Source organism: Dipteris shenzhenensis, chromosome 33 (genome assembly GCF_047967505.1).
Source record: "Dipteris shenzhenensis isolate YYH24624 ecotype China chromosome 33, Dip_SZ_1.0, whole genome shotgun sequence".
Taxonomy (NCBI): domain Eukaryota; kingdom Viridiplantae; phylum Streptophyta; class Polypodiopsida; order Gleicheniales; family Dipteridaceae; genus Dipteris; species Dipteris shenzhenensis.
This window is the reverse complement of record NC_141628.1, coordinates 35,544,598-35,553,702: the sequence shown is the minus strand read 5'-3', so window position 1 is coordinate 35,553,702 and position 9,105 is coordinate 35,544,598. Positions and strand designations below refer to the sequence as shown.

Below are 9,105 nucleotides of genomic sequence, written 5' to 3'. Positions count from 1 at the left end.
TGTGTTATTGGCAGCGATCTCACTGAAGCTCTTGAATTTCAACATGCTTTTTGTAATGAAGTCAAAAGTAACTTGCAATCTCGGTTTTCTGAAAATCATGTGTTGGAGAGCTTTAAAATCCTTGCACCCTCCACATTTCCTTCAACTCAAGAGCTGAAAAGCTATGGAGGAAATGAACTAGGAGTGTTGGTACAATAGTTTGGAAATGATGCAATATTAGTGGATGGCACACATGTAGAATGTTTGATTTAAGATGGTAGAGCATTGAAGAGGGAATATCATATATTTAAAATACAAGCAGCATCAGATTGGAAAGGCAAAGTGTTGAAAGATACGTGGTGCTTGATAGAAATGAAGTGCTACGTGAGAGATATCCCATGCTTCTTCGGGTTGCAGAAATTGCAATGTTGCAATGCAGTAGCACAGCTATTTGTGAAAGGGGATTCAGCATTCAAAACATCTTTAAAAACAAGTTGAGAAATAGATTAGAAACCAAAAACTTGGATGCTCTTATGCGGATTTCAATTGAAGGTCCAGCTCTAGCAGAATTTGATTTTATGCCGGCCATACAACTATGGCGCCATGCAGCAAAAACATGTAGACATGCATATTCTGAAGTGGTATGAAACTGTATCATGCATCCTTGAGCTGTTTTGGTGCTTTTTCTATGAAGATGTATCCACACGTTTTCTTGAATGTATTTTCATTTACATTTTCATGAATGTATGAGCAACTATGTTCCTTCTTGTAACATGTCTATTCACATTTCCATAACTTCAACAATTCCTTCAAAATCATAAATGTAAAATTTTCAAACTGTTAGGATATGAGGATGCAGTTTTTCAAAGGCCTTGATGACAAAGGGTAAAATTTTATTGTGGTTAAGTGCTCATATTTCCCTTCTCATAAGGGCAAATCATAAAATCTCAAGTTTGTGATGACCAGGTTGATTTTAAAAACTTACAAAGTTTGAGATTTCAAGTTTCTCATTGTGCAACCGAAAATATTTTTGGGGAAGACGGAGCCTATCGAGCCTATCGTAGACGGGTCATGCTATTCGTGCATTTAATGGACTCTTGGCCGAGCAAGTCTGTTGAGTCCTCCGGGCTCTAGTGTTATGGTTTCTTTAAATGCTTTGATGGTTTGTCCGGGGTCTGTAAATTGTCTTTACTTGTCCCAATGGCACACTCCCTTTGCCTTAACGCCTCGAGAAATCCTTTTCTTGTTGCGCTAGGCTGAGCATCTATCTGCAACGTTCGATTACCTCTAAATCTTAATTTTGAGAGTCTCTGGCCGTTTCTGCTCGAGTAGTAGCGCCTTCTGAATACATGGGCGATATCGTCGACAAGCGCGAGAAGGCGTCACCCGCGAGTTGATCTCTTTCTCTCTCTCGATATATCTTTTGGTCTGGGTTTTCAGAATTGCTCAAGGACTCACTAGGCGCTATCTCTGCACAGGTCGAAATGTGTGTACTGATCATAAACGTGATGGTGATAACACAACACCCACACCCAGGCCCTTAAGAGTCATCGATGTGGAAGCCACTATCAATTATTGCGAAGCGGGAGGCATTCATTTCATCAGGAGCCCCAGCTGGCACGTGATTTCGCACACTTGGAGCGAAGATGTTCGCAAATTCTCGAAGATCATCGGTGAGAGAGTGGAAAAACAAGCTGCTGCTGCTGATCAGCGTGGCAAGAAGATTATCAGCTACGAAGCTCTGTTCCAAGCTGCTGGGTTCACCAGCAATCCAGCCTACCAGAAGCTTGTGGAGTTTCTGACAATCTTGAGAGAAGAGAAGGTGAGATGGGTTTGGTTTGATGCAGTGTGCATAAATCAGACAGATTCGAAGGAAAAGGATAGCGAGATACAGCAGATGGGCACGTATTATCAGAGCAGCATGGGCTGTTATGTGGTGCACCATGGGATTGGGAAAGGGTTCAAGTTGTTGCTGGATGATGATGATGGTGTGCAGAAGCTACCCCGGTGGTTCAGTAGGGCATGGACATTCCAAGAGTGGGTTCTTCCTATCAAGACCACTTTCATCATTGATCTAGATTCAGAGGAAACCCTCAGGAAGACCGCAGCCACCGCACTGTCGCGTGAACCCAATTGTTTTTGTTGCAAGGTGCTCTATGTTAGTATCTTGCCCGACTTCTTGCTGAAATGTATGCCTAAGAACAAAGCCAATACGTCTTCTTGGAGCTGTTTCTGCTGTCACGAGTTGTTCTATCGTAGACCCAAAGAACTACTGCAGAACCTGCCTCGGGCTAATTCCTGTCATCACTTCACCAAAGTCCCAGGAAAGGAACATTGGTATTTTGTGGACGACGTAGGCTATGCGTTTCTGCTGAAGGTGAAGTTCCAGATGCAGACCGCTGCTCAAGGAGTGTTCCTGAGTGGTGCAGGATACGACATCACGCAACGGATCTCAGTAAAACAGTCCATCCTGCGCTCAAGAACAAGTGGTGCTGCATACGGTGGGTAATTCTGCCTTTTCTTTTAAATTGTGACAATTCTCTATCTCTATCTCTTCTCTTCTCTTCTCTATCTCTATCTCTATAAGCAAGGGTGCCACCCTTGCGAGTAAAGTATAGACCCTCGTTGCACTCTTAGAGGGCTTCCCCGCGCTGTTCTCACTGCTGGACATGTTGGCAGCCCTCTTCCCAGTGAAGTCATGTCCACTAATGTTGTCACATCCGTGACTCAGAAGTGACACATCGTCCATCTTGAGATTGTGCGATCTGCGATTTGCAAATGGCTCGGCAAGGAGGCCTTCAATTTTGATTGCTGTAAGTATGATTTGGTCTTTAACGATAGTTAAATAGCACTGAGGGATATGATCCTCTGCAGAGCAGGTGGGATCCCTTACTGGTGTGGCTTCTCGTCTCTGTATCTCTATCTCTAGCTCTATATTTCTTAAAGCAACGGGTGCCACATGGCAAGCAAAGGATGCTTTTAAAAAAAGAAGAGAATTGTCTCTATTGCTTCTTGCCAGCCCCCAATCTCTACTAATTTATCTATGTGTGCGCGCTATTGTCATAGACACCTTCCTTGCCCTTTCATTGTAGTTCCCTCCGCCCCCCCTTTTAGGTCAGCCTCCCCTTCCCCCTCCCTCTTTGCCCCGCCTTGCCTCCCACCGCTCACACTTTGAATGCGCATTTGTATCTATCTTCTATATTCATTTGTGAGGTACCACATCTTATTCAAAGGGTAATGCCACATGATGCTCCCTCCTTGCAACTTCTTCATGCCTTGCCCAACACTCCACATCCTACCTTTGATAGAGGAAGACAAAGATGACCGAGAGGTGTGACTATGAAAATAGGCAAAATGGGTGAGTGAGTATTTACGAGTAATTGATGGTCCAAATAAGTAAGTGCTTTAAACACCCCCTAAAACTTTGCCATCATGATCAAAGGATTAGATTGGGTGACATCCATAATGATGATAGATGAGTTTGTCGTCAGATGGGTGCAAGTGGGCGCCATCTGTTTTTTTATGAAGGTTATGGTAGACTCTCTAGTTAATAGGTAGACATATAGTTGGATGTAGATAGCTAGGTAGCCATAGCTAATTGACTCTCTAGTTAACATGTAGATAGGTAGATGCATGGAAGATAGCTAGATAGCCATAGCTAATTAACTCTTTGGTTAATAGGAAGATGATAGCTGGATGGAAGATAGCTAGATAGCCATAGATAATTGTTAGATTTGCTTTACATTTAATAGCTACAATGCTATACAATGTGATTGGATGCTGAAAAAACATAAGGAAAAGTTGGACTAGAGTCTTAGAGAATCTCATTTGTGATGTTGGTTTGCTTGCTCGTCATCAAGACTAAACCTTCTTTGCCTAGTCTCATTCTGTCAATTGCACATAACTATGATATCAACGTATGTTGCTCCCTCAAGATGCCTTTGGGCTTATCTATCTTCTAGAAGAAATCAAAGTGCTCAAGTTGTTTGATACCTAAGCCACAATCGTTTCTAGTACCGACTGATTTTTTAAAACTGAAATAATGTCATGTAGAGTATAGGATCTTATCACGTGGGAAACATTTGTGATGTCCTCAAGGCCCCTTTAATGTTGCTAGATATACAATCTTGCATAATACCTCGGACAACCCCCCTCTTTAATCAAGCAACTATATAAAGACTATAAAGGAGCTGCACAAAAGAACAAGTGAATGTGCAACATGGTCACAATGTCGTATCCACATCAATGTTACCCCAAGTGCCTTCCATCAAATTGTTGCACTGCATGCAAATTATTTTCTTTCTGCCATGGTTTTGACAGGGACCACACTACACCAATCTGACTCGTTCCACTGCACATGCATCGCATGTGTCTTTTTTGCCTTTTTGGGATCCGACCAAGGTCCGATGCCTTGTTCACATGTTCAGTCCTGCATCCGATCCACCCACCCCAGCAGTCGACATCTGTCTGACCATTGTCTCCACGACTCTACAGTTCGACTATGATTCTCCATAAGCATTGCAGTAAAGTCCAACTATGCTTTGCCTATCCAACCTCACTCCGCCCTCTGTCTGCCAATTCACAGAACACACTACTTTAGCCGTACCAACCTGACAGCACCCATATGTACATAGCATCAATGGTGCAAAAATCGACAAGGTAGCTCACACAAATGACATCCTCACCACGAGGAGGAGCATCATCACTGACCCAAGCCTTACCGACCCCATGATGCACACTCATATAAACAAGGAAGGATGGGAGGTGGATTATACACACACCCAAGCACTACTTCATTCTACCAGTCTGGCACATGTGACACCCAGTAAATCTCCAGACAAGCCAGTGAACGATAGCTTCCACACACAAGCTTCCCTTCAAATGGCTCCCAAACACAGTTTGCGCCTTACAACTCCCTTGCCTAGCTGATCATTTGCTCTTGATAAACTCATATTCTAGGCCTAAAAATACTTTGTTTTAACGTGTTTCAAGAAATCTCCTCGATAGAAATGCTTTTTTACATATGTAAACATTTACCGTGATAATGATCTTAAATCATTCAAATCTTAGTATTGGTCTGCATAGTTTTTGGTCTTGCTAAGGGCTCTCTACGGAGAGGCATGCTAGCTTTTGTGTATGGAAGGGTGATGCCTTAAAATCGTTAGTATATGGCCAACTTGACCATGTTGGTTAAGCTATTAGTATAGTTAATTGTGTTTATGTTAGTGGTTTGTGTTCTTAAGTTTAAGGTTAGGCATGTTCCGTAATGTCTTTTGGCTTCATTTGTTCATTTTTGTCCTCATTTGTTTATTTCTTAATGAGGTGAAGTGGCTAGTGTATTAAAATAGCTTACTATAGCTACTTTGCTTATTTCGGATTTAACTAGGCCAAGCTAACAATTTTGAGTGTTTCTTCTTGCAAAAAAAAGGGTGATATTCATTGCGATAAGAAAAGTACAAAATGTGTAAAATAGATAAACAGCCTCCTTGGTCAAGTAGACTTCAACTAAGTTAGCCTCTAAGATCTAAAAATTGGCTAACTTCTTGGACCACTTCGTAGAGAGCACGGGAACTATTGCCTTTGTTGAAGACCATTGTGAAAGTTCCATATGATTTAGACAGTTATCGCCCTTACTAGATGATTTGTAGGTGTTTTCCTAGAGGTTGTAATTTTTAATATAATACAGAACTACAGTTTATCTCATCTTTTAAATGTGTACTCTTTCACAGACACGGGAATACCTGAAGTCATCAAGGAGATTTCAATACGGGATTGCTCGAATCCAGAAGATCGAGTCTTATCCGTGCTGAAGCTACTGGGTGTGGAGAATGCAGTTCAGGTGAGGTCGGGCAAGACTCTTGAGATGCAACTGCATGAGCTAAGCAGAAGTTTGATAGAGTCGAGACAAGAAAAGCTATTGTTGCAATTGTGCTTAGTGGAGGGGTTTGGGAGCGAGACACCAGGGATGTCATGGATGCCTCAGTTCCAGGTGAAGAAGGGGTCGTGGCAAGAGGATGCCATAGCTCAGCAAGGGGTTTTACATCCCTCATCCATGTTGGGGATCAATTTTGAGTATTTCAAGGCACAGACGACATGCAAAGGTTTGTGTAGTTCTAGTGATATGGATGGGTTGCTACATCTCGAGGGGGAAGTGTGCGCAGGAAAGCTCATCTTTTGTGAACATGACAGTACTGTTGATGAGTATCGCAAAGAGAACTATGATGAGGGCGATTATAAGCATGTTTATCAAAGATATCAGTTGAGGACAATGGTTTTGGAAGTGGATGGGCAAATAGTGTGCCATCTATGCGCTCGTGTCACTCAACAAGATACGTATGTCCTTCAAGCACTGAACTTACCGCATGAGCATCATTGTGATCCGTGCATCGCATTCCTAGAGCCAAGTCTAGAACGAATCCCTGTGTGGTTGCTTAAGATTGGTTACACTGATGCTACTTCTTGGTTTCAACGAGGTTGCTTCTTGGTGTGCGTGGGAGAACAACTAGAAAGCCCTCTCCACAAGATTGGGTATCTCGTAACGCAGAGTAGTACTGATAACCCATTTTCAAACAGATCCCATCGAGCACAGTGTCTTGTAGGAGGACTCGGGAATCACCCTTGGTTTTGAATAGCAAGTGATAATTCCAATCTTTAAAAGGGATGGAAAAACATTTTTGTTAGCATTGCGCCAGGCCCGTTAGGGGAAGAGCTATAGCAACGATTTGCTTTGCCCTTTCAATTTGGATTGTGAGACACTTGTAGCCATGGCATGGGTTTTGATTCAGCTCCAAGGTGAGTCCTCGTCACTCTTCTAGGAGTTATGTGGCACCCATGCACACCTTCTCTTGGCTTTCTCATGCGCACCTTCTCTTGGCTTTCTCTATGCATCTCTAGCAAATTATCACCCACAGCAAGGTGCTTTGGTGATGCAACTGGATGGATCAATGCAAGGAGGATTCTAGAAAAGGGGGCACTGCTGTCGGGCACACAAATTGTGCCCTCTTGTTCATATATGATGTATCAATCCAAATTCAGAACTGTAAAAAAGTAGCGCCCAAAGTAGTTTAGGATGTCAAGAGGACTCTTCAGCATTTTGGTCATAAGAACGAGACCTTCAGAACTATAAGTTATGTTTGGATGTAAATATCCTGTGTTGACCTTGCCTTTCTTCAAGGCGGTCAGCTTTTCCTTTCATATACAGTTCTTTTCTTTTAATACAATTTTGAAAATTCCCCGCAAATGTATGATGTATCAATCCTTTGTAGTGGCCAAGTTTTTAATAAAACAATTGATCCATTTTACAAATATTCCATGAAGATTTCAATTGATCCATTTAAAACTATTCCATTGAAATATTGTGAAGATTTCGTTTTCTTTGCACAACATATCACGACACAATATATGAGGTAAATTACATTCATTGGACTTGCCCTTCATATATTTTTTCAATGGCATTGTCATTATGGAAGCTTGCTTTGGATTGTTATGTACACTGAGAGGGAACGATGTGACCAATATTTGAAGTTGGTACCATTGATGTTGTTAGTGTGCAAGTTATTTTTCCACATGTGGTCAAGGCAAGAGCTGTGGATTGTGGTTGGTGTGTTTATTAGTTGTGTCATTTGATGAATTATAGCTGTGATTTGATTTGTGATTCTTTATTGAAGTCTATGTTAAGGTCTCCTCTATGTTAAGGTCTCCTATGATGTAAAGTGGTACTTGTATTTATTATGAGGAGATGACTTGTTAACTAGCATGAATAAGGTAATTTGGGGTTGTGTTGGGTGGCTTGTAGACATTAACTATCACTATTCATTCTTTAGGTGCAAATTCCAAAATTGTGAGTAAGCACTCTGCACCCTTCTTGAAGTAGTATTTCTCACAGCAGAGGTTGATGTGTTGTTTGTAATATGTGGCAAGGCCAGAGCCTTGATCATGGTGAGTGTGCTTCAATGTAGGGATGTTGATGCAATGCGCGGTTTTAGTATGAGTTTCTTGAAAGAAAATTATTGTTGTTGTAACCAAGCTCCTCTTGGAGAATATGTCTATCATTATGTTGAAGTAGGGACCTTATGTTCAAAGATAGAACGTTGACGGTGTACCTGTGCAATGTGGAGAAGTTGATTGGTCGATTTTCCAAGTTGAACTCGTCTTCAACCTTTCAATTTCCTTGAGCACCATGGAGCCGACCTTTATTTGTTCATGTGTTTATGTTCCAAGTTTATTGAGAATGTATAGGTTCGAAGGATCACGTATCTTTGAGAGTGCTATGTATACGTACCCATGCATTTTAATGTTAGATGGATCAAAGGCTACGGTATCCATTGCTAGTCCTTCGGAGCGGTGAATTGTTCATGCGAAAGCAGGTTGAACTGGAAATTGAGTGCGGAAGATTGTGTTGAGGTGGTTCTTTCCCATCTGGAACTCATAATTTATTCGATGCAATAGTGTCCATGTGTGAGGCGTGTTGTCTTTATTAAGGGATCTATTGTTGCAATGTGATTGTGCTCCATTGTTCTTGTTTTTGAATTCAAATTCAAAGGATTTGTGTTTGCTTATGTGCCTCAGAATGCATGAAAACACCATTTGCACCAAATCATCAATGGTGTCAAGGTTTCTAGGGTGGATCTTAATGAGCATGCTTGGTTTAGCCCTTAGCTTGAAATGCAGTCCTCTTGTTGACTTAGGTTCATATGGTATTTTGAGTGTTTTACTACATGCCTTTTGTCTTTTGTCTATTGCTTTGATGATGTTTGGGGTGGTGCTCAACAAGTCCAATATTTCATTGTTGTGTTTGTCCTTTGAAGCTTTTGTGTAGAAAAGATGAGGAACCAATTGTTTTGAACAGTCTAGAGCAATGGAATAGCTTGTTAATGTTCCAAACATTGATGCTAGTGTGCTTTCCTACACACAATCTATTTACTACGTCTAGGTGTTTTGTTGCATTGGTTGCTTGAGCATGTACTAGCGAACGTGCTCTATCCATACAGATGGTAGGATGGCCAATGTGCCATCCTTGTTTGAGAAAATCCAACTGTCTTTAGTTGTGCTTGCTTTATAGAGGTTAGCACATAGCATATCTATTTGCAATGAAAGAGTTTTGCCCCGTTAAAGGCACTTCATCCA

The 9,105-nt window shown here is 41.5% G+C and overlaps 1 pseudogene across 1 annotated transcript; it reads left to right on the top strand.

The window, feature by feature from the left end:
• Window positions 1-1,327: 1,327 nt before the first annotated feature.
• LOC147880043 (uncharacterized) lies at window positions 1,328-7,206 on the top strand (annotated as a pseudogene). The gene is made up of 2 exons (XR_015540644.1): window positions 1,328-2,480; window positions 5,709-7,206. The product of XR_015540644.1 is annotated as an uncharacterized LOC147880043 (transcript).
• Window positions 7,207-9,105: the final 1,899 nt, after the last annotated feature.